This window comes from Tenrec ecaudatus, chromosome 12 (genome assembly GCF_050624435.1).
Source record: "Tenrec ecaudatus isolate mTenEca1 chromosome 12, mTenEca1.hap1, whole genome shotgun sequence".
Classification (NCBI taxonomy): domain Eukaryota; kingdom Metazoa; phylum Chordata; class Mammalia; order Afrosoricida; family Tenrecidae; genus Tenrec; species Tenrec ecaudatus.
The window spans coordinates 48,713,021-48,739,466 of record NC_134541.1 but is presented as its reverse complement, the minus strand read 5'-3'; the positions used below and the strand labels follow the sequence as shown (position 1 = coordinate 48,739,466).

General features: G+C 41.9%; 1 protein-coding gene across 2 annotated transcripts in view; it reads left to right on the top strand.

Moving 5' to 3' along the window:
- The window catches only part of KIF16B (kinesin family member 16B), a 240,341-nt gene that overhangs the window by 158,369 nt on the left and 55,526 nt on the right, over positions 1-26,446 (top strand). The gene's annotated exons all lie outside the window — the stretch shown is intronic.

Genomic DNA, 26,446 nt, shown 5'->3' with positions numbered 1-26,446 from the left:
GTAAGTGGTTTCCAAATGTCTTCTTAGGTAGGAAGCTCTTTGTTCAAAGACCAGCTTATGTGGAAGAGAGCTCAATACAGCAGACACGTGGAGCCTGAAACTGACCCTATCGCACCATCCTTCCTGCTGATAGGCATCCGAGCACTACCTGGGTTCTCAGGGACTTCTCCCTCAGCCACTCTTCCTTTTTCAGTCTTCCTGAAGAAGCCCTGCAAAGTAACTGCTTTTGTAATTAAGCAGGGTTCTAGATTGTTATCTCCATATACTAAATTATTCTCGTAATTTTTTTTATACCTGGAAATTAATTTGTATTTGAAGTTTGTGTTGAGAAAGTTTGGTGCTTATGTGTTATGATTGATGAAATGACCAGATTCTGTGGTTTCTTATAAAACGTAATTCCACGCTCTTAGTCTGGTATTTCCCACTGCCCTAACATAATACTCAATTCCTGTAAAATTCCCTATCAGGTGTTCTTAGCCATTCTGAATGTGTGTGTGTGTGTGTGCGTGTCTACTTGTACATGCATATAAGAGTAAAACAAGCAGGCCCATTGTCATAGGGCTTCTGCATAGTTTCCTAGGATATAATCTTTATGAAATCAGCCTGGCACATCTTTCTACTGCAGAAAGGCTGGAAGGTTTTGAATTACAGACGTTTTATATTTTTTCTCAACAACTTTATTGGCATATAATTCACATATCATACGATTCAATAGTTCAGTCACATCATGAAGAGCTGTACAGTCCTCACCACAATCAATTTTAGAACATTTTCTTCATTCTTGTACTCATCGTTATTAGCTCCCATCCCACCACCCTCCACCTACCCTGCCATACCCCCAAGCAACTATTAATCCAGTTACTGTCTCTATAGATTTACGTATCCTGGATTTCATATGCAGAAAAACACTAAGAACAACAAAAATAAGGTGAAGCTGATAAAAACCGCAATTGAAATGCAGGAAATATTAAAAACTAGAACAAATGTAAATGGATCCTAAGGGAGGGCAAATGATAAGGTGCTAAATTTTAACCTTGCAGCATCTGCAACAATCCTCTTTTAACAGTGCATCCTGCTTAATAGCAAGGTATTTCACAGCCCTGGTCCATGATCAGAAAGGAATCACTAGAGGCTTAGTCCACATGCCTTACTCCTTCACCACCACCCCCCCTCACAAACTAAAACAGCTTTAAAATGGGTCAAAGGGAGATCAAATGAAAAGATTCTACATTTTAACCTATGTCTACTATAACTGACTTAATGGACACAACCCTTTAAGACCCAGATGATGTTCTTTCTGAGAGCTGGGCACCACCTAGTTTGTTAACTGCACTTTGCGATAGCACCCATATCTTCAGTAATCCCTTCATGAGGTCATGCGTCAACTAATTGTCGTAAGAACTAATTGTTCTTAGATTGCGGCTGCAATTAAGTGGAAGCCCCAATCCATTCACACAGCTATGGCTTCAGTTTACCTTAGACACATCATTGTCATTTTACATTATCAAGTATCCTCCTGGTGCATCACTTCTGCTGCCATCAATGCAGACTCATAGTGATGCTTTAAGACGGAGTAGAGCTACCCCTGTGTGTCTCTGAGCCCGAAAATTCTCACAGGAGTAGAAAACCTCATCCTTGACCTGTGGAGCTGGCTGGTGGTTTGGAACTGCTTACCTTGTGGTCAACAGCCCAAAGTGTAACCACTGTGTGTTGATAGTGTTATTAGTTTAGCCAATGGTATAGAATTTAAAACACTATTAGACAAAATGACGTAATATGAGTACAGGCCAGCTATAAACTGCAATACATGAATGGTTGACTTATACAGATTAAACTCAAGTGCCTGGACACTACACAGACAATGGAGTTGATGATATTGCAAATCTCCCAGTAATATTCATGTATAGCAGCAGAGCTGAGTACGAGATTAACATATGTGCTAATGAAGTCAGGAGGACATTAAAATACTAAGTATATGGTAGTTCCAGGCCACCATTATGAACGCACTCAAGGCAAGAGATTTGAACCGAAGTCGGTAATCAGCCAGTACTAGGCCCTTGGGCTACTGGTGGTCTGCTGCTGCTTCCCACACGGGGGAGTCTGAGCCGCAAACGTCCAATGGCTGCAGGTGAGTTTGAGGTAAAGCCCATTTCAACTAGTGGGGCTTCCACATTGAGTCCTGCTGGGGTGGCCTCTTGAGGATGCTGTGTGCCTGGAAAGAACAGAGTCTACAGTATGTAGCACAAGGACTGGGTCACCAAGGGCAGCATAGAAACTAGGTCAAATGTGTCCAGTTAGGAACCTAGCACCAGGCACAGTCCCTTCTTGGGTTCCACATAATTATTGCCATGTGTTTGTTTGTGTTTTGCCCCTGTGGTAAGTGGTTCCTCCCCATTTTCCTACAAACAGAGATTTAAGTGCCCCTCTGAGACATAGTATATCACCCCCACCTCAACCTACCCCCCTAATCTTGACTTTAATTTTCATTAAAGTCTTATCACCTTTGTGTGAGTGTCTACTGGATTGGGGTGACCTTAACAATTTTTTATATGGACCTCAGTACATTTTGTATAGCAGCAACCGAATAATTTCCCCCTCTCCCCACATCTTGCAAAGCTGACCTTGGCTGAGGTGAGGTCTCCACGGAGGAGGTGGACTTTGAGATGTACATTCAGAGAGGGTGATAGATGTTTCATGGATGCGAGGCAAGCTCTCTACCTCAGTGCTTAGGGCACTGGATTAGGAGGCAACATGCTCGTGCCCCGGGAGCAGCGGCGTGCCTTCATCTTGGTGTTCATCCTAGCAGTGGTCTCCTACAGTAGTTGGCCGTTTGTGATGGACTGACCACCTAGAGGAAAGGTTTCCATGTCCTTCCATGCCATGAGGTGTTCCATGGTTAAATTGCTGGCTTTTATGGATGCATAGTATTTCATTGTGTGTGTGTGTGTGTGTGTGTGTGTGTGTGTGCGCTCGGGTTTCTTTATCCATTCTTCTTCTCATGGGAGTTTGGGTTGTCGCAGCTTCTTGCTGTTGTGAACTGCGTGGCAATGAATATGGGAGAGCATATATGTGTTAGTGTTCTGCCCCTTATTTCTTTGGGGTATATGTTCAGTCGTATGATATTTCCATTCCTGGTTTCAGGTTTCACCAGTTCTCTTTCTACAATGGTTGTACATATTTACAAGCCCACCAGCAGTGTTTCAGAGTTCCAATCTCGCCGCACCTCTGCAGCGTTTGTAGTTCTCTGTGTTGTTGGTGGGTTGATTTTTTTTAATTGTGCTATCAATGTTGCTTCTGTACGATGGCTAGTGATTGTTTCCTCATGTGTGTGTTAGCCATTTGAGTGTCGTCCTTTGTGAATTGTCTATTCATGTCCTTGGCCCACCTTTTAATTGGATTTTTTTTCTTTTTGAGGTGTTGCAGAAATCTTTAGATTTTAGCAATTAGTCCCTTGTCCATTTTGTTGTTGCTAAAGATTTTTTTTCCAATTAGAAGGCTCTCCTTTTACTCGTTTGGTGAAGTCTTTTGATGTGCATAAGTGTTTTAGTAGATCCCAGTCATCTATTTTGCCTTCCACTGTTTGGCCTCCCTTTAGTAGACATGGGACTTGAACTGCAGACCTTTTAGTTAGCAGCCAAACACTTACTGTGTCACCAAGTCTCATATAAAACTTGTGAGAAACATCAAATTCCTGGACACCATATTGGTTCTTCTTAGTAACTGGCAGATCATTATAAATCCCTGAACTGGGCAGTACACCAATGGATCTCTCAAAAGAGCACTGGGCACACTGCTTTATCCCATATGAGTTTACCCATGAGCTATCACAGGACCTTAACCAATGAATGATCAAGCTATCCAATCTGATTATAAGGCTCAAGTAGAAAGATAATGTTTTGAAAATGACAATGGCAACATATGTAAAAGTTTGCTTGATAAAATTGATTTGTGAATTGTTATAATATATGTAAGAGCCCTCAGTGAATTGATTTTAAAAAAAATATCCAATCTGTAGTTACTTTAGAGAGAAAGAGGCCTTTATTGTTCCAATTTGCAAAATCCAGCACCCAAGCCCTAAGTCCTTGGACAAAAAAGCGGTGGAGGCTGCCCTTACAGCCCCCCTGAAAATATTTTATCCCATAGTCTGCAAGCCACCTCCCCTGGCTCTTCATTGTCTGACTACAATCTCTCCAAAGTTTGGCCCCTCTGACCCCCATGAAGCAGATTCCCCACCCATTCCTCCCCCCCCACCCCACCCCGTCTCTTTCTTAATTCCTCTAGTTCCCACATTCCATACGCCAGGCGCCTAAACTCTCCTCTTCCTATCAGTTATCAGTTGATGCCCTGGTTATTGAGCACCTGCCTGATTCTTTGTTTGCTGAAGATGACTAGCCTGGTGACTTATATCTTACATATGGAATTAGAGAATAAAATGTAGGCTTTTGCCATTTCAGAATTCTCTGAAACAGAATTCAAAGCATTGGAAGACATGCAGTAACTTTAGTTGGTATGACTATATCCTATTTTAACAGAATGTGTTAATAAAATACAACTCTCATCTATAATTGATGATTTTACAGGGAGAGCTTAGACATGGCTAAAGAAGATATCTAATATGTTCTTATCTGTGGTTATGTAAATAAGGATTGCAAGCAAATAATAGTACAGATGACATACAGGTCTGGCAAAAATTGCAGAGACATTACTGTAAAGGCAAGCTAGAGAAATCAAACAGAAAACCATATGCAGCCTTTCACAATACTTCAAAATATATAAAATCCAAATTCAAAGAGTTCTTCTTTCTTTGAACTTCCTGTGAAAGCAGGGATCTAAAAGCATGTCATTGTTCTGCTTCCTTTTGTTTTCATGAGGGTGAAGTAATCATTAGCACCAGAGAAAGCCTGCTAGCTTTTACCTGGGTGGAGAGTTATTTATTCTTCCTCGGAGTTTTGCATTAAAATTTAAATATTCTAATCTTAATTTGTCAATTGTAAATTTCAAATATAGGCAATATTTCCTAGAACATTACTCTTGGGAGATAGTTTGGCTCCTGCTAAATTTATCTCTCAACAAGCCACTGGGTTTAAAAAGGCTGAGGTAAAAAAATCACTTTTGGGGGGGGGGGGGTCATATGTGTTTAGAATAATTATTTAGTTTCTTCCAGTTTCAATTTGTTTTTATCCTTTCTTGCTTATTTTTTTAAAATCATTTTAATGGGGGTTTGTACAACTTTTATCACAATCCATACCTATATCCATTGTGTCAAGCACATTTGTACATTTGTTGCCATCATCATTCTCAAAACATTTGCTTTCTACTTGAGCCCTGTTGTCAGCTCCTCATTTTCCCCCTCCTACCCTGCTCCCCCCTCCCTTGTGAACCCTTGATAATTTATAAGTTATTATTATTTGTCATCTTGCACTGTCTGACATCTCTCTTCTCCCAGTTTTTTGTTGTCCGTCCCCCAGGGAGGAGGTTATATGTAGACCCTTGTGATCGGTTCCCCCTTTCCATCCCACCCTCCCTCCACCCTTCTGGTATCACCACTCTCACCACTGGTCCTGCAAGGATCATCTGTCCTGGATTCCCTGTGTTTCCAGTTCCTATCTGTACCAGTGTGTATCCTCTGGTCTAGCCAGGTTGTAGGGTAGAATTGGGATCATGATAGTACGGGGGTGGGTAAGGGAGGGGAGGAAGCATTTAGGAACTAGAGGAAAGTTGTATGTTTCATCGTGGCTATACTGCACCCTGACTGTCTCGTCTCCTCCCCATGACTGTTCTGTGAGGGGATGTCCAGTTGCCTACAAATGGGTCTTGGTTCCCCAATCTGTACTCCCCATCATTCACACTGATTTGTTTTTTTGTTGTTCTTTGATGCCTGATACCTGATCTCTTCCACAACTCGTGATCACATAGGGTAGTGTGCTTCTTCCATGTGGGCTTTTATTGCTTCTGAGCTAGATGGCCGCTTGTTTATCTTCAAGCCTTTAAGACCCCAGGCATTATGTCTTTTGATTGCCGGGCACCATCAGCTTTCTTCTCCGCATTTGTTTATGCACCCATTTGTCTTAGCGATTTTATCAGGAAAGTGAGCACACAATGATATGCTTTTATGTTCTTTGGTGTCTGATAACTGATCCCTTCGGCACCTTGTGATCACACAGGCTGGTGTGCTTCTTCCATGTGGGCCTTATTGCTTCTGAGTTAGATAGTCGCTTGTTTACCTTCAAGTTTTTAAGACCCTAGGTGTTATATCTTTTGATAGCCGGGCACCGTCAGTTTTCATTACCACATTTGCTTATGCACCTGTTTTGTCTTCGGCGATTGTGTCGGGAAGGTGAGCATCATGGAATGCCAGTGTAATAGAACAAAGTATTCTTGCATTAAGTACTTGAGTGGAAGCCCAATGAAAAATGACTATTTTTACATGAAACTATTTCTATTTAATTGTAGACCTTTGGGGACAGAACAACCCATGCTGGTACATGTAGATCTTTTATATTATTTTTATATCTAAAACTTTATACTTTAAAGAAATGACTGCTTCTCTTTAAAACTTTTTCTTTTTCATCCTGCCCTAGGGTGACCTCCAAGGTTTGTAAGACTATGTGCTTCTAGAGGTCTGAATGCACGTAGTACGATGGTGGGCCCTCTGGGAGAAAACTAATGTCTTAACACAGCCCCCTCTTCCAGTGTGAGACCCTGTTGACTGTGGAACTCGCTGATAGTCAAGACCCTTTCTTTTAAGGGGCTGAGTTCACTTGTGCCAACACACAAATGTCTCTTTGGTGAGAGGATCCACTGCCCAAATTGGCACCGCAGGCCAAATGGTATCCTGGAAAAGAGAGCATGCTGGGGTGTGAGCTGCCCCAGATTTTACTTTTTCCAGATACCTCATGCTCCTGTTTGATTGCCTCTTTCTTACGTAGAACTTCTTCCCATATTAATTTGAAGGTCCAAATCGGTCTCATCGGTTGTCAGATGAAGTAGTGATAAGCATGTTAACGGCAGTGGGGGTGGGGTAAATAAATGGAGTGGAGTGAGAGTACAGAGAGAACACGGCTTCCAAATGCTCCCCAAAGCTTCTCAGGAGGTTTCATCGCTGGACTTTAAAAGTGTGAAAGTTGAGCTTTTCATTAAAGTAAAATGTATTTAATCCACGAAGACTTTGTTTTATTCCATCTTGGGGGGAAATTAAAAAGACCTTTCTTTTTGAAATATGTGTACAATAATATACATATATGTAGGTATATTTTTCTTTGTTTATTCTGGTCACATTTTTTAAAAGTCGGTTTTGTTGATGCATAATTTATGTCCATATACATTTTCACTGCGTGAGTGTTAGCATTTGTCTATACTCGTTTCACTCCCATCCCAGTCAAGGTTTGGTGCGTAGCTACTGCTTCAGAGAGTTTCCTGTGTTGGTTTGCAGCCGGTGCTCCACCTCGGAAGTAGTAGGAGATTCAAGTTCACGGGCCATCCTGGTTCCCCTGCACAGTCATTGTAAGAGATCTTCCAAACAGCACTATGATTTCTAGAAGTGAAGTCCTATATTAATGTTGTTCTGTCTAGACCAATGTTTCCCACCGTGGGTGATCCTGCCCCTTGGGAGGGTCATTGGAACGATCTAAGCTGGACTGCCAAGGCAGATATTTATATTTTATTCTTCCTTACGGAGTACAGTATAAAAGTTTTTAATTGCCAGGATGACACTGAGTATTTTTTTTTCCTTAAAAGGGACTGGTAAGCCAAATAAATTTGGAGCCCATTTTCTAGGCCTACCAATCATAACAAAATCCCGACCCTTCCCAGAAGTTAGCATTATTTTGTTGTGTGTGTTTACTTTTCATCTTGAATTTTGGCTAAGGCATGCGTCATATGTAGATTTGGGTTATGGCTGACCTTTGCAAACCTGGAGAATTTTATTTGATGTTGGCTAGACCTGCCAAGACACAGGAAGAAATGTCTGGGAAGCCTGTAATTTTGGAGCTTAAGCAATCCCATATACTGTTCAAAACATTTCCCTTTATTTGGAAAAACAAACACTGGGCCATTGCTCTCAATTAGATATATTATGCACATGCACATCTTTTAGAAAACTTGCTCCCAACATAATTGAGTAGCAATGTTCAGGAGTTGAGTGTTGGCATTTGAAGCTCTGCATAATTGTAACTTGATAGATTATCTCCTAGAATGCATATTAACATGGCTGGAAAAAATAGAATGTTACATATTGCCATGCCCGCCCCCCCCCATTCAAATTCTCAGTTTGTGGACTATTTTTAGTATAATACCAAGGGGGAAAACCATTAAATCTTGGAAAATCATATTTGAACTCTTTTAAACACTACGCGCGTCTCCTTAAAACTTTGTTGTCTGCTGAAAAATCCTTAACAAATAAAAATTTTAAAAAGAATTATTTTTTTCCCTTCCCCTATTTTCATACAGACTAGCCAGCTTTTATTGCTTTGACTGGGGTAGTTATCGCTCTGTTCATAATTGCAATGTTGCCGCTGTGACGGATGATCAGGAAGTGAGGTTGAGTAACACGTTCTAAAGGAAAATTACTTTCTGGTCATTCATTGAATTTCCACCCTGCCCCGAACTTTTTGTTTTTCACTTTTCAAAACAAAAGAAAACTTCACGGCCATTAAGCTCACATTGACTCAACAACCTATAGGACAGTGTAGAACCACTGCCATTAAGTTCACATTGACTCAGCAACCTATAGGACAGTGTAGAACCACTGCCATTAAGCTCATATTGACTCAGCAACCTATAGGACAGTGTAGAACCACTGCCATTAAGCTCATATTGACTCAGCAACCTATAGGACAGTGTAGAACCACTGCCATTAAGCTTGTATTGCCTCAGCAACCTATAGGACAGTATAGAGCCTCCCTGGGGTCTTTTGAGACTGTAACTTTTCACAGGAGAAGAAAGCCTCATCTTTTGCCCCCAGAGAGGCTCATGGTTGTAAACTTCGGACCCTGCAGTTAGCAGCCCAGTGGGCAACCACTATGCCCCAGGGCCCCTTTGTACCGTTAGCAACACATTAAGTTCTTCCTCCGCCATTTCAAAATGTTGGAAATCTTAACACTCCCTCTCTCTGAAATAATTCCCTTTTCAATCGCTGTTTATCAGCCAGGTATGCTTGTAGCCTTTTCCAAGGACACCATCAAGGATGCCATCGGTTAACATGTCCTGAGCACCACTCTGTAGGTGCCCTCTGTTTTTTATGTCCACAGAAAAGACAGATATTACATGTCCATTGTTTTTTTATGAAGAAAGATGGTGAATCTGGAAGCATTTGGAAACTTAGTAAGTGGCTTGTTCAATCACACTTCAAGTTTATCTTGATTCATAGCCTTTTATTATTGAATTCTATGGTGATGTCTTGCAGAGTGTGTGTCCCCTGTTTTGCCTGAAGATCTAGGTCATTTAAAGGAAAATTTCCCCGGTTATCATTTTTACAATTGCCCACAATCTTAAAGTAGAATGATTTCACCTATCTCTCTCCAGCTTCACAGAGGTGTTAGAGAAATGGAGATAACTTCATCAGTAATGGTCTTGGAGTTGAAAGGCATTCATCTTCTCATTCTCTCAAGGTTATTATACCTTCTCCCAATTTACCTTCTTACTCTCCTTTAAGTACACACACGGTAAATGGCATCACTGCTTATTTGAAGATGCTGAAGTTAAAGCACAAAGAAGCCTTTATGTCCAGTTCTTGCAGAAGGGTGGATTTTGGGCAGCCTGAAAGCCCTACCAAATTCAGATTCACATTCTAGTTCTCTGTTGTCTGGGTGTGACTCTGTATTGACTGAGAGTTTCATTTCTCCCCAGCAGGTCAGATTCAGATCAGGCTGCGAGGCAGTGTCTGAACTTCACAGGGATATTCCTGCAGAAAAGGATGTATGGGGATTTTCCAAGATAATATATCTGCATGTATCCCCTTCTTTTAGAAGTCTTCCTCATCCAAACTCCATATACCTCCCATCTGTGTTACCTACAGACAGGACGCGTCTTCCTTAGATCGCTCTCTCCATGCACATTGTCCTGGATGTAGGGTTGGGCTTCTTCTGGAGCCCAGTTGGCTCATAGCCCAGTTTAACAGAATTCCTGCGATTGGAGGAGCAGCTGGTTCATGGAGCCCCATGCAGAAATGAGAATGCCTTCTCAGTACAGGAGCTTCTTTACTTAGTTTGCGGATGGGGAGGAGCCACTCCCTCCCCCGACTGTGTTGCTAGCTACTGATGCAGACTTTGTTTCATCCCCACTGGGCATCAGAGCCCAGCGCTCCTGCCGGTTCCTGTAGAGAAAGAGAGCTACATAAAATTTTCTGACGTTCCTCCAGGAACCAGGAAAGAGTGTACTTTACATATTTCAGAGCAAATAACTTAAAATATCCTGTTAGGGAGGAAATATCACAAGATGATGTTAGTGAGTAGAAAACAAAATTGTATTCAGCATGCATGTCAAAGTGAAAGAAGGGATGGGAGATAAACAGACACATCATCAAGGCGACGTCTGACCGAAGCCAAAGAGCCAGTCACAGTTGGTTCTTTGTATGCAGAATTGGCAGGGGTTTGGTTCTTACAACAGATGAGATAAATATAAATAGTTAACTTCTGCAAAGCCCATGTGAAATGCTTATGCTAATGACAGGCAGGAGGGATCTTTGGTCAGTCTATCAGGCCACAATTGGGGAGGACAGGGGAGCAGATTGGCTCTCTCCTATCTGCATATCTTGGTCTTGAAAGGGCACTTCCTTGTGTCTTTGCTCTCCAGTCACCTGTAAGTAACCTGCTCTTCTCTGCCCAGGGCTGCTGTCCTTCCCGGGTCTGCTTGGACTTCACTTTGGCCCGTTGGTGGTCAGGATGCGAATGTGGGCATTGGACAATTCTAAGGGCTAAGAAGAAACAGGGCCTCTGCTGGATTGCCTTTGTGCTTAGGTCCTGACTCTGGCTTACAATCTGACAACCTATGTGTGTGACCTTGTTGGGGGTCAAATGACTCATTCACAGGGGTTGCCCGATTCATAACAGTAGCAAAATTACAGTGATGAAGTAGCAACGAAAATAATTTTATGGTTGGGGGGTCACCACAACACGAGGAACTGTATTAAAGGGTCGTGGCATTAGGAAGGTTGAGAACCACTGACTTAGAACAACAGAAGAGTCAGGAATATTGACTGTTTGTCTCAATCTGTAAGCAACAGCTTCCTTTGCCATGCGACCAGAACAGGAGAGGACCTGACTGCCATTACTGAATGCTTTGTCTTTGCCCTGCCAGCGTCCAGGAGAGCCTCCTACTGTAGCCAAATGCAGACCAGGTTGATTACAGAAGGCAACAGCCAGGTTTCTGCTTCTAAGCTTTTTCTCAAGATCAAGTGGGAATCCAATTATGTACACCAAATTGTGTGTGTGTGTGTGGGGGGAAGGGACGGGTATGTGTGTGGCAATGGTAGTTAACAAGCTTTTCAATGGTCAGAGAACCGTCAAGCAATGGGGCGAAAAGGAGCAAGGTTTGCAGGAAATTTTCCATTTCTCTAAGGCATTATTAGGCCATCAGCTGATATCTTCAGTACTACAGAGACCATCAGACCAGCGCCCCCCAGAGTTTCATCTGCCATATGTATCTAAATGGTCCTGCTTCCTCTTTCCTGAATAAGGAATCCTTCAAGAATTAACAGGTTTCCCAACAGGTCCAGACCTGTTGCAAAGTTTAAAAGGAATTTTAAACAAGTTTAACCAGGAATTTCAACACATTTAAAAGGAATTTTTTACTATAAGGAATTTCTTTTTTCTTGAGTGGGAGGGGGTTGTAATATTCTGGGTTCTTTTTAACAAAGTAACTCTTAACAGACTAAATCCCAAACTATGTTTAATTCCCATTGTTTCACAGCAGGCCAACTTTTACTGCCTCTGTCTATATGTCTCGTAGGAGTGCAAAATCTACCTACCTGATTCTTACCCCACTTAATAGAGCAATTCTTTATTGCAGATTTTCTATGCAATCAAGAGCATGCTCTCTTCAAAACGAATTTGGTAAATGACATTTTCTCTCTCTTTGTTTTTAAATCTCTGTTATAGGCATGGAAGCTGTTGAATTGGTATATTTTGCTTTGTACATTCTCAGGCCCTCTTATATTCTCTAATTCCTAGTTTCTAAAAACTTTTAACATTCACAGATTCTAAAATCATCTGTAATCTTTTAATGTTACAGTTATAAATCAGGAACAGATTGAATACAGATCATCCCACAACTCACAGTATTATACAGGAAAGGAATTGGAAAATGTACTAGAAAGTATTTAATTATAATAGACTTGGTCTTCATTATAGTCATTGATTAGTTAACAAATTCGTGTGTGTGTGTGTGTGTGTGTGTGTGTGTGTGTGTGTGTGTGTGAACACAGAAGGAGGGTTCAAAACCAGCAGCCACTTTATGGGAGAAAAGCAGACTTTTTACTTGTAAGGAGTTACAGTCTTAGAACCCACAAGGACGCTGGTGCCTTGTCCTGTAGGGGAGACGGCAGTGAAAACTTTCCATCAGTCCCCAGCCATCCCTACTAGAAGCACTGAGGTACAAAGGAACCAAAATGGAATAAACAGTCATGCAGTGAAAGCACAATTCAATTAGGGGAGGAGGGAGACATGTACAGAAAAAAAAAGAACAATGCAGAGAAAATATGGCCACAAAGGGCTAACCAAGAAGATGCCACATGTGGCTTGTTTTTCTTGGCCTAAGTCAATCGAGGGGTTTCAGTGAATGTAGCTGAGAGAAGGGGTGCTCTAGGTAGTAGGAACTGTGGACAGAGGTCTGAGGGCAGAAAAATACAAAACATGAATAGTAGATAAAGTACGTTCAAAGTTAAGCTTAGAGATGTGGTCTCTTTTGAGGTGGAAGTTAGTAAGGAAACTCAAGTGAAAGTGAAAAGTGTTTTGAAGGGAAGAGGAGACTGAATGTAATTATAGCATCATGTTTGGATTAGCTGAAGGATGCTGGGGCACTAGTCTAGGGAAGAGGTTGGCAAACTTTAGAGATGGAAGGATCGGTCCTATCCCTCACAACAATTACAAAATTATTTGATAGCAATAACTATATTTTTACAAATAAGTAAAATCACCATTATCTGAATTATATCCTTAAATTTTTCTCCAGAGCCACATGTATGTACCGACAGCTACGTATGGCTCAAGAGCCACTTTGCCAAGCGTTGGTCTGGGGTAACCGCAATCACCTCGTTTGGTTTCTAGGATGGTTCTCCTTGGTTCTTCTCAACGCTGCAAGAATTCACGTGGCAGAAGCACCTTTTTAATCCGACTAATTTTTGTAAGGGAAAAGGAAGTTTGGGGTATTCGAGTCTCGATAATACACTCTATGTGTGGAGAGCGTGGAAGGCCTTGCGGGAGACCGCTCAAGAGTTTGTGACTGAAGATGGCCACTTCAGGGAAGCACAAACCCACATGGAAGAAGTGCCAGAACAAGAGAGCCACTGCCCTTGAGCTCTGCTCTTTATCCCCTGCTGCCCCCACTGGAGGGCCGTGGGTGGGGGTATTGGCCATTCTTAGTGGCTGAGTTCAGGCGCACCTGTGAAGTGATGTAGCTGGTTCCTAGCTTGCATGCCTGTGTTGACCTTCACCTGCATCTAATGACCTTGGTCCGAACATGCCCAGCTTTGAATTGTTCCATAGGTGTCTAACATGTGCCTGATTTCTTTCAACCCACTTCATTGTGACATGGGCAGCTAATTTTCCTTTAGTGTAGGCATTTGGTGGGGAGAACTCCCTTTATTCCTAATCTTCCCATCTATAAATCTCAGTATAAACAAAAGAAAAAAGACTGTATCATTGTTTGTGATAGCTGGGTATGTAAAACATTTTTAAATATGTCTATCACAGAGAATGTGATTGGAAGGGTACTCAAGTATAGATGATGCTACTGAAGTAAACAGTATCCGTTTCCTGTAGATTCATCCGTCCCCCCTTCGGGTCCCATCTTCAGCAATGCTGCCCAAACAATGTAGAGAAAGCTGACAATATAAGCTGCTTGATGTTTGGATTATTCTGATGGGTCGTGCTAGGGAATTAGAGATTTTGAGGTATTGGATTCCAAGTTTGGATCCTAGATTCAGTCCGGGCTCATACATGAAGGATCCCAAAGGGAAGACGTGAACTAGAACTGGAAGGAGTTACAAGCAGTCACAGGGAAGATGGCTCCTTCATTAGCACCTGCGGAGCAGTCTTTCTCATCAGGAATCAGGATGCATTAGCATTGTCTGCCGGAAGGAAACATTGCCTGTCCTGGAGGTACACGAGAGAGAGGAGTAATTGATTGGCAAGCCGCAATTTCCACAGGATAGTACTGTGATTAATGGGAGTTGGCCTCTTTTGGGACCTCCATTTCTGATAGTTGTCTGAAAGAGATTTTAATTAAACATGATTCAGTACTGTTTGTTACCATTCACATTTACTTTTTAGGAATACGTTTCATATTTCCTCAAATATGTTTTTAGTTGTGTTGCCATATCAGAAATTTTATGCTGGAATTGATTCTATTGGTTTATTTTTAATTCAATGTACTATTTTTAGGGCACTTGTAGGTGTCCAGGAAAGAATCCCCATAGCCCTTTCTCACAGAATCCCCATAGCCCTTTCTCACCTTTGTATGCTTCCTTTCAGACTGTTATTAACATCGTACAGTAGTGGAAATTTTGTTGCGGTTAATGAACCATCCTCGATGTGCGTTTATTAAGTAAACTTCTGTTTACTTTGGGGTTCGTTATTTGAGGTGTACCATTCTGGGGGTTTTCACAAAAGTTTAATGCCACGTATCCACCATTCCATAAGAAGAGTTTCACTTTGTTACCCCCTTAACATGGGTCAAAAGGGAGATGACATGATGCGATATTGCATTTTAACCTGGCGGTATCTGCTGTAATCGAGTCTATAAAGCTCTCGTTCTGATAACAGGGCTATTCCCCTCCCTCCACTATGGTCAGAGGGGGTGTACCAGAATCCGTCGATGGACACTGCAAATAGACTTTGGCTTCCACTGTCGTCGTAGCCTCTGCAAACCAGGAGGTCACAATGTAAGCTCTCCTATCAACCCCTCCTTCGGATTTGGATTATATTATTTACATTCCTTGGATCTTAAAGGCTGGTATACTTCTTCCTTGCCAACGGAGTGACTCCTTTCGTAGCTGTTTGTTTGAAGACAACCATTTAAGACCATAGGAGCTATCATTTTTGCTAACTGGGAACCATCTGCTTTCTTCATCACTCTTTGCTGTAGGACCCATATGAAGACATGCTCTCTTCATGAGGGTGAGTGATGAGCAGGGCCATGCCATTAAAATTTAGATTAATTCTTAGATTGGGGCTAGGATTAAGTGTGAGCCCAAAATCCATTCACATAGCTACGGTTTACACATGGCTTGGTTCACTTTAGAGACCGCATTATTGTTACATGATGGATAACATTACAATTCTATTGATAGTTCCATTAATTTATCCATTGGTATAGAATTTAACACATGATTTATTTATTTATTTATTTTGAATTTAACACATTATTGAGAAAAATAAATGATACAAGTATAGACTGACTCCAAACTGCATTACATAAATTGTTAATTTATGCAGATTAAACTCTTAAGTAACTGGGCACTAGTTACACTAACACTGGGGATTCATGGTAAGCCAAAATTTCAAATAATGTTTATTCACAAAGGCACATCCATGCTTATCAGATTAGTACAGGTAATAGTAGAGCAAGAAGGGCTTTAAAATACTAAATGTGTGGTGGTCCTGGGCTGCCGTTCTTTGGACGCCATCAAGGCAAGAGGTTTGAACCAAAGTCCAGTGACCACCAATTACATATCTTTGGGATTGAAGTCATCTGCTTCTTCTGGCACTAAGGAGTTTCAGCCTTAAGTCCAAGGGCAGCAGGCGAGTGAGTTGGTGGCAAAGCCCAGTTCACTCAGTGGGGTTTCCACGTGGAGTTTTTCTGCTGTGACCTATGCAGGATGTTGTGCATCTTGAAAGGACAGTCTACAGTCCCAGTAGTTTATAGCACACAGCCTGGTTACCAAAGGCTAGATAGAATCTAGGTCAAAAGTGCAATTAGGAACACAGTTCCAGGCTTGATCTCCCCTTGGGTCCTATTTAAGTCTTATTCAGTATGTTTCCCCCAATCATGGCCGTTCCTCCCTTTACCCACCAACAGAAACGTAAGCATCTTCTCTGAAATGTACATTCTCCCCTTCACCCTTGTCTTGACTTGGTTTTGTAATAAGGTTCAGTGCACTCTCATGGGAGTGTCTTTTGACGTGACCTTATCACAGTGTTGCGTGGAAGGAAACGAATGGTTATGTTCCATACCTCCATTCTTGAAGGAGTGACCCCAACTGAGGCGAGGTCTCCTCTGTGAAGTGATTTTTAAGGTCTCTGTTTAAGCAGAGTGATGTATGGTTTATGGATGATAGGCAGACTCTCTACCTCTTTATTTGGAAGATTGGTAAGAAGTTCACATGACCTGAGAGCAGAACCCTGTCTTCTTCTTCGTGTTTATCCTTGTAGCCATGGATTCCTATAATATTTGCCCTTTTGTGATTGCCTAATTTCACTAAGCATAATGGCTTCCAGGTCTATCTATGTCATGAGATGTTTCATTGCTCTCTTTTAGGGATGCATAGTATTTCTTTATGTATATGTACCAGAGTTTTTTTATTCATTCTACTGATGGGCATTTGGGCTTTTTCCAGCTTCTTTCTGTTGTGAACTGTGCTGCAGTGGATATGGGAGAGGAAACATCTGTTCCTCTTCTGTCTCTTACTTTTGGGGGGTAGATGCCCAATAACAGTATTGCTGGATTCTTGTTTTAGGTTGCGCCATGTTGATTATTTCCATAGTGGTTGTACAGATTTACAAATCTACCAGCAGGTGTAATTTCCCCATATCCTCTCTAGCATTTGTTGCTTTCCCTTTTTTAAAAAAAATCAGACTGCCATTGTGGGTGTAAGGTGATATCAGAGTTTTAATTTGCATCTCCCAGAAATTGATGGATTAAATTATGCCATCCCAGACATAGCAGACCCTTACCTTGAACTCATCTTCTACCAGCCGAAGCTGAGAGTAGCAGCCACTGAATTTTTTGACTCACGTTTCACCGTCAGTGGAAGACATATTGAGAAAGCACACCGAGTATATCGACCCTGAATTTCAATTTAAAGTTTGCGATTTATTAATTGTACCACTTTGTGATAATACGCCATCCCCAGAAGTAGAAATGCAACAAACATAAAATGAAAAAGTAAGCATAATTTTAAATTCCTGTACTTTTCCTCCATCCCCCATAGGTTATTTTTCTCCTCCACGTTAAATTCTACCAACTCAGAGAGTGTGTTAGTTTTCATGGTTCCAACACTTCCGAGACTCTTCTCACGAAGGCCGCCCTCTTAGCTGCGAGCTCTCGGGGCCCTTGCTTAGTGAGCAGCGCCTTCTCTGCCGGCCACGCTGCAGGGGAGAGATGAAGCTGCCTGTTCCTGTCAAGCTTTGCAAGCCCTTGTTTGGGTTTGGTTTGGAATACATCAGTGCTTGCTTAACATTTCAATGCTTGGTATTATAGATACATACATTTGAAATACATATCATGTTTCCTCAAACATGGTCATAGTTATGTTGATTCTTAAGACCATACATTGTAAAATATGACAAAAATATGTAAGCGTTGATCAGCTTAGTCTTAGACAAATTTCCTAAAGGCATTCCAAAATACAAGGTATTGTATTCTTACAAACTTTAATTAGCTCCTGCAGCCCATAACACAAACCAAACCCACTGCTGTGCACTATAGGGTTTCTGAGGTTGTAAGTCTTTACAGCAGCAAATCCCCTTATGTTTCAGGGGATTAAAGCTGGCTATCGGGTAACGAGTGGCTGGTGAGCCACCAACCCTGTGGTTAGCAGTCTGTCATTTACCCGGGAGCCCAATCAGAGTTGTTGGCTTTCCCAAACTGTTTTGTAAACTAATTGGTGTTATTTAAGCTATATAAAATTATGACCAACTAGGATATTTCTTTGCATGAGGTAATGCTCCTTCTCCTCCTGACACAGATTCATTGCATAAGGAAATCTATACTGATGTTGTTGTAGTTAGGTGCCATCCAGTAAGTTCCAGCCCAGAGTGACACTCTGCACAGCAACACGAAACACTGCCCAGCCCTCCCCATCCTCACAGTTATCCCATGCTTGGGCCATTGTTTCAGCCACGGTGTCCGTCCGTCTGGAGAAGAGTACTGCACCTACCACGGACTGCTAAAAGGACAAACCGATCTGTCTTGGAAGAAGCGCAGCCAGAGTGCTCCTCAGAGGCCAGGATGGGAGGCTTCGGCTCACATGCTTGGACCTACTGTCAGGAGAAGCACATCGTTCTTGGTAAATGAGGAGAGCAGAGGGAACAAAGACAGGCCCTGAATGAGATGGTTTAGCACAGTCGCTGCAGCAATGGGCTCAAGCATATCTGATGATAGATCTTAATACTGATGATCTTTACGCCAGTAAAATATATATGTTACAAAACAATATATTTAAAAAGCAAACATAAATTGTAGAAAACACTCAGTTCAGAACTGTTTAGAAGTAAATGCAGTCCATCTTGTGGACATATTTATAGTGTTTAAGTTGTAGTTGATCATTTTATGACCCGGTAAAGATGGATTTATTTCTATGAGCAAGAATCTTTTAGTGCGAGAGAAGTAATGTATTTGCTCCTAAAATATATGTGGGAATGAAGCTCAGCATTCTAACAGTGAAGGGTATAATTGAGTATTTTGGTCAGATTTATTTGTTGTATGATCATCTATCATGGCCCTCTGTATTTATGCAACATTTCATGCCCAATGTTCATTTCGGACAAAATACGGCTTAAGAGACATTTTCTTTCTGTGTATATTCAAAATTTCACGCACCATTCCTCTAGTTCAAAGCGTCTTACACTATCATTTGTATAATTGAATGTAGAGGTCTGGAAAAAAGAAAACCCTCAACAACCAAAAATTAATTCTGGGACGTTTCTAGCAGAATATGCCCCTGTTGTTGATCCTGTGGGCAAACAAGGGTTGTGAGTGGGACAGCTGAAGAAACCCCTGATCTCGCTCAAAGGTGAAGGGACTTGCCCCTTCCCTGTGGGGAGATCACACATTTGGTTGCCTTGCTTGCCTTTTCTAATGCATCCCTGATGATTTTCGTTCTTTATTCTTATTGTCCTCACCCTGTTTACATACTGATCGAACAGGGGAGATTTTAATGTTATATATGTAAAGTTGAAACCTTGAGATTTTAAATTGTTTTTATTTAATGTACATTCATATCCAAATCTCAAGCTCGAAGAATTTGGAACTCTTTATGCCTGACTGTAAACTAACATTGCAGATATATTGAGAGTCCGACATATTCTCAGTGATGTAATATGTATATACTATTGTGGCACATTCCATGAGCCTATCAGGGCGGAATAACTGGAGCCAGGACTCGGGAAGGCCTTGTTTACGGTTTTGACTGTACCAGGACTTAGCATATCCCAGAAAGCACCAGCTTTTAATATCGTCTCTGGCACATCTAATACCCCACTGCCCTCGAGAGTTGATTTCTAGGGTGTCATAGCAACCCTGAAGGACAGAGGAGAACTGCCCCTTTTGAGTTTCTGAGGACTTCAATCTGTACTGGAGCACAAAGTCTCATCTGTCCTCTGAGGAGCAGCTGCTGGGTTCAAAGTGCTCTTCTTGCAGATAGCAGACCAATGCTTCACCCATCACCCCACCAGGGCTTCTTCCCAGGAACACAGTGGGCACTAAATAAGTACCTGTATGAGAGTCCCTCTACTTCTACTACAGCCAAAGGATTACTACTATCAATAAGCTTATTCCCTAAGAAACTTCAAAATTATGTAGTGTGGAAAGACAGTTATAAAACTAATATTGCTTAGTAAAAATGACTTCTAACTGTTGTTAGGTGGCGTCAAGTTCTAACTCATAGCTTCTAGCGACCCTTATGTCCAATAGAAACACTGCCCTGTCCTGCACCACCCTCACAAATATTCATAACATTTGAGCCCATTGTTTCTGCCTCTGTGTCAATCCGTCTCAGCTGGGACCTTTGTCACTACCCCTCTGCTTTGCTAAGCATGATATCCTTTTCCCGGGACTGGTCGCTCCTGCCATGTGTAAAGTTCATGAGTCGGAGTCTGACCATCCTTGCCTCTAAGCAGTACTTTGGCCATCCTTCTCCCAAGACACATCCATTTTCCTTTTAGTAGCTCATGGTACTTTCAATGTTCTTCTCCAGCACCACATGCAAGTGCATTGATTCTTCTTCGGTCCTCCTTATTTAATGTTCAACTTGCACATGCATATGAGACCATTGAAAGTACCCTGGCTTGGGTCAGGTTCAATTTAATCCACAAAATAGCATCCTTCCCCTCCCCCTCCCAAACATTAAAGTCATGTGCTGCAGATTTATCCAATACAACATGTCCTTTGATCTCTTGACAGCTGCTTCCATGAGCATTGATTGTTGACCCAAGGAAGACAAAATCCTTGACAACTTCAATGTTCGCTCCATTTATCATGATGTTGCCTATCATGACTATTCTGGGATGTGCGCTCTGATCCAAGATTAGAATAGGTCCTAAGGAACAGTGATGAGGAAGAGAGGAGGGAAGCTAGGTCCCAGGAAATCGTTCAGGCTTGAACAATGCCTCAGAGCTGTTCAACCACCGCCACGCGTTGCCATTGAAACAATGCTAGGAGTAGGTGGGCAGGAGGCCAGTTAGCAGAACGATCGATGGTCAGCAGCGAATATGACACATTTCTACATTAAGTGTGTAGAATATAAGATCTTTCATCCATGGAGAGCTGGAGTAAGGAACAAAATGTTCTGTCATTTAGTGGCTTTGAGTCAGTTCTAACTCGTAGTGTCCCCAAAATCATCAGAAGAACCATTGCCCCGTCCTGCCCCATCCTCACCCTTGTTCGTCGGTTTGAGCCCCGTGTTGCAGCTACCTGGTCAGGCCCTAGTCTTGAGGTCTCCTTCCCTTTTCACTTCCCCTCTACTTTAGAAAGTGTGGCGTCTTCTCTAGAGACTGGTCTCTCCTGACAACACGCCTAAAGTACTTGAAGTCTCGCCATCCTTGCCTCTGAGGAACGTTCTGGCTGTACTTCTTCAAAGACAGATTTTTTTTTATTAGTCCATGTTACTCTCAATATTTTCCACCAGCAACACAGTTAAAATGCATTGATTCTTCTTCCTTATTTAATGTCCAACTTTTACATGCATGTGAGGCAACTGAAAATACCACGGCTTGGTTCAAGCACACCTTGGCCCTCAAAGTAACATTCTAGCTTTTTCAGTACGCTAAAGAGGTCTTGGATAGCAAATTGACTAATGCAACACTTCTTCTGATCTCTTGACTGCTGTTTTCAAGAGCATTGAGTGTGGATCCAAGCAAGACAAAACCCTTGACAAGTTCATTCTCTTCTCTGTGCATCATGATGTCACCTATTACTCCACTTCTGATAATTTGCTCTTCTTTGTGTTGAGTGGTCATCCACACTGAAGGCAGCGACCCTTGATCTTCATCAGCAAGCGCGTCAAGTCCTTTTCACTTGCAGCGAGCAAGGTTGTGTCATCTGCATATTGAAGGTTGCTAATAAGCTTTCTTCAAATCCTGATGCCACATTCTTCTTTATAGAGCGCATCTTCCCCGATGATTTGCTCAGCATCCAGATTGAGTAAGTGTGATGAGAGTATAAAACACTGAGGAGAGCCTTCCTGATTTTAAAGCATGCCGCCAGTGTCCCCTTGTTCCATTCAAACACTGGCCGCTTTAGCCATGTGCGGTTCCACATGAGCACAGTGAAGTCTTCTGCAGCTTCCATTCTTCTCAAGGCTATCCACAGTTTGTTATGATCCACAGAGTGCAATGCCTTTGCATAGTCAATAACACACACTTAAACAGCTTTGTGATACCCTCTGCTTTCAGAGACATCTGATATCGCAAAGATATCCTCTCTCCCACATCCTCTTCCGAATCCAGCCCGAACCTTTTGCAGTTCCCTGTCAATGTCCTGCTGCGACCACTGTTGGATGATCGTCAGCAGAATTTAACTTGATATGACATTATATTGTTCTAAACTTTGAGCATTCTGATAAGTCGCCTTTCTTTGGACTGAGTATAACTAAGGATCTCTCTTCCAGTCTGTTGTCTAAGTAGCTGTCTTCCAAATTTGCTGGCAGAGATGAGTAAATTGTCCCAGTGCCTCATCTGAAGCATTTGCTGCAACATTTCAATTGGTATTCTACAATTCCTTGAGCCTTGTTTTTGACTGATGTTTTCAGTGTAGCTTGCACTTCAGTGCCGTTGGCTTTGTATCACATCCGCCTCCTGAAATGACGGAATTCCATTAGTTATGTTTGGTAAAGTGACTGTGTATTTTCCATGTTCTTTTGGTGCTTCAAGGATCATTCAATATTTTGCTCATAGAATCTTTCAGGATAACAGCTGGAGGCTTGATTTTTCAATTTTCCTTGAGTTCTTTCAGTTTAAGATTTACTGAACCTGTTCTTCCTTTTTTGGCCTTCTAACTTGAGGTCTTTTCACATTTCATTATAATATTTTACTTTGCCTTCTCAAGCTTCCCATTGAATTTTCCTGTTCACCTCTTTGACTTGTCCCATGCACCTCTGTGATGCTACTCTGTGATTAAGAACATGTTTCAGCATCTCTTCTCACGTGCATTTCAATCCTTCTTTCTCTCCTGTCTTTTTAGGGACCTTTTGCTTTTTTCATGGATGATGTTCTTGATGTCCTCCCACAGCTCATCAGGTCTTCTGTCATTAGTGTTCACATCAATCTGCCCTTGACATGTCCTAAGCCAGCGCTTCTCAACCTTCCTCATGCCACGATCCTTTAATACAGTTCCTCATGTTGTAGTGACCTCCCCAACCATGGCATTATTTTTGTTACTACTTCACAACTGTCATGACTTGGGTGACCCTTGTGAAAGGGTCGCTTGACTCCCAAAGGGGTCGCGACCCATATGTTGAGAATGGCTGTCATTCATGTGGGATAGCCTCAAGGTTGTATTTCCGCTCTTGTGTACTTGTTTTAATTTTCTTCAGCTTTAATCTGAACTTGCATATGCATAATTGGTGGTCTGTTCCACACACAGCCCCTGGCTTGGTTGCAGCTGCGGATATTGATTCTCCATCATCTCCTTCCACAAATCTAGTCAATGTGATATCTGTGTATTCCATCTGCAGGGGTCATGTGGATAGCTGCTGTTTGTGTTGTTGAAAAGTCATTGTTCTTACAAATTCTATCATGTGCTTTCCAGTTTTATTTATATCACCCAGGCCATATTTTCCAACTACTGTTTTTTCTTCTTTGTTTCCAACTTTCACATTCCAATCTCCAATAATTATCAGTGGATTTTTTTGCATGTGTGATCCATTTCACACGGGAGAAGTTGGTCTAATTCTTCCATTTTTGCATCACTAATTTTAATGCTTCTTGTTTAAACTTGAATAATTGTATTTATTGGATTTCCTTGAATATGGATAGATATAATCCTATCACAGACAATAGTACACTTTAAAATATATCTTGAAGTGTCCTTGATAATGAATGCAATGCCAATTGTGTTATTACAAGCATAGTAAATCATAGGATTTTCTAATTCAAACTGGCCAACACCGGTTCATTTTAGCTCATTAACACCTAGAGTATCGATCTTTATGTCTTTCATGTCACTTTTGATGACTTCTGATTTTATTATATTTGTACTTTATAGTAGTCCAAGTGCTAGTTATTTGTAGACTTTGAAGCTTTTGCTTATTTCTCCCAACTTTATGAGTTATAACCAATCAGCAAATGAAGGGCCAGAGCGTTTTATTTTTTTCAGACTTTACACCGTTCATGCTAGTCTCTCTTCCTCAGTAATTTTCTGGAGTACTTTCTACCATGAGGGACTCATCTTCCAGCACTATCCTGGATAATTTTCTGCTTCTAGTCATTTGGCCTGTGGTAGCTGAAAATATTTCAATGCTATGCCTAAGGTTTTTCGTGTCTAATTCCTCCTAAGTGTGGAGCCAAATCCTGTTTTTGTAGTCTCTTATTAACGTGGAAGCTCTGCCAAATAAAACCCATGTTTACTGTGGGTGACTGTGCTGACATTTGAAATACCCATGGCACAGCTTCCAGAAACACAGAAGCACCAGTCTGACAAACTGACAGACACATGGGGCACATAAAATATAGTCAGTCTGAAAAAGCCATGCTAAGGACTTTGAGCTTTCTGGGGCATGAGGTTGGGAACTCTGATTTTATATGATTTGAGAGCACCAGCATTAGTATTACTTTATAGTTGGAATCTGTAACTTTTAATATGTCTCAGAATCCCTAGAAATTTTTTATTAAAGAAGAGTTTGCTCTACCTTATCATCTCCCTTCCCTAGTTTTGGATTCATTAGGTGTGAACTGGGTCCTGAAATTTTCTAACAAGTCCCTAGGTTGATCTGTTGCAGCTAGTTGAGGATCACGCTTTGTAAATCACTATTTTAGAGGATCGACTGAAACAATAAAATCATGAAATCTACTATGAGAGAGAGATTTTTTAGCAGTAGCATTATTATCAAAGATGTCCCAATAATTTCCTACACAGGAGTGGTCCTTGTAATGGTTGGCCATGATTTCCAAGTTGAGTGAGGAAATAAAGGAATTAAGAAGTCAGGCTCTTGGGAAGAAGGACCATCAGTAACAAATGAAGTTACCAAGGATCGAGTCGAGATCTATAGCAATGGAGCAGCAAAACCTAAACTTCCAAGGAGGCGGGGAAGCGAGAAGGTGAATAGATGTCTCTAAAAATGAGAATAGAGTAATAGGGTGCGAAGGTGTCGGCTTCACAGTGGAGGGCTATTAAAAGAATAGAGAAGCAATGGTTTGGATATTTGTTTGAAGAAGGAAAGTAATTATCTCCCTCTCCAGCGCAGCCGCATGAGGCACGTGGAGGAGAGAATAGTCATGGTGTGCGGCGGCAGGGGGAGCTGTTCTTCGGGGGAGGATCGCCTTAGATTTAGAGCCAAGATGAAAGGAGCATTCCCAGAAGAGCTTGGGGTTCTAGGAGATAATTGCTAGTGATTGGCCTGGGGTTCCAGCGGTACAAGATTTCAGGAGGAAACAGGACAGCTAGAGGACATTGAAATCTGAGGGATGAAGGAGACCTGAGCTGCTTGTGGCCATTGATATATGTGATGAATAACTTCCTGTGAAATGCAAAGTGCCGAGACACTGTATCTTAATATTCCCCCGCCATTAACTTCCTGATTTCCCTGGCACATAGACCACTGTGCACTATATGGGAGAGTAGAAGCTCCCACTTCCAGCCAGTTCTTTCTTTGGTCCCTGCTTTGTGTCCCCCCCGGACTGCACATTGCTGCTCTCTAGCCCTAAGGAAGCCTCCGTGTCCCTGTGGAGTGTGCTAGCTGTCTTGCACTCCTTCCATTGGGCCCGTGGAGTAGGAGAGAACCAGTCAGCAGATTTCTGGTTAAAACTTCTAGCAACAGTATTTCCCAAGCTTGTGTGACTTTTGGACCAACCTTAAGAAACACCCCATGAGCAACGAGCATCCGGCTATCTTATTATTCTGAAGAAGGTAGTTTCTCTAATGTAGACTAGATCCCCACCTACGGGGACATGGCCGTGCAAAGGCCCTGGAGTAGGAAGGAGGATGAGCATTCAGGAAATGTGTGTATGTGGGGGCCCTGATGAGTGAGAGACTTACACGTGAGGTTAGTGCAGGTGGTGGATGCTGGAGCATGCAGCCGTGGGGGCCATGTTAAAGATCTGCTTAGACCAGCGGGGAGCTGAGAAGACAGCAAGAAGGGAGATGAAATGATCATATTTGAGTTGTAGGGAAACCCCTTGTGAATTGTGTAAAGAATGGGTTGGAGGGGACAACTTGTAGATGTGAGCAAATAGAGGCAGACTGATGATCTCTTAGGCAGTGGTTCTCAACCTGTGGGTCGAGACTCCTTGGGGGTCGAACGACCCTTTCGCAGGAGTTGCCCAATTCATAACAGCAGCTAAATTACAGTTAGGAAATAGCAACGAAAATAATTTTATGGTTGGGGGTAACCACAACAGGAACTGTATTAAAGGGTCACGGCATTAGGAAGGTTGAGTACCACTAGCCTAGAGTAAGAGAGGCAATGGACAAAGCCATTACAAATATGCATACATATATATATATATATATATATAATAATTTTTAGGAGGTAAAATGAGCAATACCCAGCTCTTGCTGGAATGAGGAGGATTTTGAGAACTGTCTAGCAAAGCATTGTGGATGGTAGTAAAGTGAATTGAGATGGAAACCGCCAAGA